The following is a 2132-nucleotide window of genomic DNA, read 5'->3' on the forward strand; positions in this document are numbered from 1 at the left end:
ATTACTCCTCTTTTTTTTACAGTTATATTGGAATTGCCATTTTCTGGCAACTGCAATACATCAACAGCCACTTTTGTAAATAAGTCAAGATTGCATCTTGTAACTCTGAGCTGTTGCTGGTTTTCTCTGAGACGGAGATGAACAAAATAATGTTTTAGTTCAATCCTGGTTTCAAAGAGCGGTAGAAAAAATGTCTCAGTTGGCCTTTATAAATATTCCCCATGAACTGTTTCCAAACATAACATTGTTCATCTACTAGTTACAAATACATCAAAAACAAGTTTACTAGCATTTCCACGCCACATTTAAAGAGTCTTTTACTAGTTTGATAAGCATTAAAATCGTTTAACAACACAAAAGTGAAGTAAACCCCATATTCAGCTGTATGTATGATTTAAATGTGTTTTATTGGAGCACACACAAGAACCACTGCAGCCAAACACAATTTCAAAGAAATGTACGTCTCTTTTTAACTGTTTTGTTTGACCAAAAATCCACTGAAAGTTGTTACTGTGCTGGCTTTATAGACATGTGTACCCGCCTTTAAACACATACACTGTATCACCCTGCTGCAGCTGCAGGAATGCCGCATTTTCTCCATTATCAGCTGTGTCAGTTGACTGGTGATCATGGATGTGTAAGATCACCTCATTGTTCTTGTATAAATGCAGCCATGTTCTATGGCGACCTCCAGAATGAGAGAAAATGTTAAAGTACACACCTGAAACAGGTGCTGTAAAGACACCTGGAGAAAAAAAAAGTAAACTCCTTTAATTGTTTGTCATTTTCTGAAGAAGCAAGTTTTACACGTATAAATGCAAGAAACACCTCAGTTGAACACTTGTAATATCTTTAAATCTCTTTCATTTTTTCAAAATTCTCGAAAAAGTTTCAGTATTACGAATCTGCAAATGTTATTACTGAATGTAAACATGCATAATCACATGACACATTTTTTGGGCTTTATTTACTTGACTAACACAAAAATGTGAAGAAGAATCTTACCTGTAACTGGGCTGTAGGCATTTCCAATATTTAAAAATGTGTAATCGTAGATCATAGTTACATCTGTGTCAAAGGGCCCAAATGGTGAATCCACTCCAATTCCAACACTGAATATGACCGTGTTTCTCTCTAAGAAAAAAAGAAAAAAAAAACATGTTTATTTCAGATATGTGTTAAAGTATGATTCTTCACATCATTTTATTTCTCCAGATGTTGAAAATCACAAAAAAACCCAACCCAAAAACGTCTGCTTCAGCTTTATTCTTTACCTTTTTGTCCCAGCTGAAGTTTTCCAGCTTGCTTTCAATGTTCATCATCTTGATTTCCAAAGAATTTAATTTTTCTGTCATGGCATTGGTTTTGATAGTATCCTAGGCCACAGCCAGGCCACAAAACAACAAAATCAAAAATAAACTGTTGAGATTCATCTTCCAAATTTCACCACTTAACAGACTTCTGACAAATGATCTCATTTGGTTGCTTTTATGTCATCTACTCATCCGCCATTAATTATTAACATGTACACACATTTTTCTACGTATTTGTTATCTAACTATGTCAACCAAGATCAATGAAAGAAATCAATAAAGAAAGAGCAACACAGCAGTCCACAACCTTTTTTTGTGTCACCGGCCAGTTTAATGTCAGAACCAAACCATGAATGTCACAATTAGGGTTGTCAAAAAAAAATTATACTCGGCGATACAAATCGATACTGAAAAGAACATTACTATCGGATTTGGTACTCACTTGCAACAGTATCAATTGGAAGAGTGCCGTTTTCGCCTCCTCCAGCTGACACACAACTTCACAGCCTCACTCACTAGCAGCTGAAAGAGCTGACGTTCACAACACTGAATAAGACCGTATGACGGTCACTAAAGCTCCTGTTTCAACAACATTGACATGTTAAAGAATAATATCTAATAATATATAATTGTGGGATATGTGACTATGGACTAAAGGCAATGGTGCTGTTGCATTATTTGATTTAATGTTAAAACCATGTTATAACAAACCATGTTGTAACAACCATGTTATAACCATGTTATAACCAACCATATTATAACCATGTTAAAACCAACCATGTTATAACTGTGTTATGACCAACCATGTTATAACCAACC

General features: G+C 35.0%; 1 long non-coding RNA gene across 1 annotated transcript; it reads right to left on the minus strand.

The window, feature by feature from the left end:
* Nucleotides 1-388: 388 nt before the first annotated feature.
* LOC146705083 (uncharacterized) lies at nt 389-1462 on the minus strand. The gene is made up of 3 exons (XR_014921682.1): nt 1275-1462; nt 1006-1134; nt 389-745 (listed from the first exon to the last, which is right to left on the minus strand). It is a non-coding gene; the product is annotated as an uncharacterized LOC146705083 (long non-coding RNA).
* Between the last annotated feature and the right edge of the window lie 670 nt (nt 1463-2132).

This window comes from Copadichromis virginalis, linkage group LG7, assembly GCF_057382275.1.
Source record: "Copadichromis virginalis isolate Kocher_CV1m ecotype Utaka linkage group LG7, C_Virginalis_male_GT1.1, whole genome shotgun sequence".
NCBI lineage: Eukaryota > Metazoa > Chordata > Actinopteri > Cichliformes > Cichlidae > Copadichromis > Copadichromis virginalis.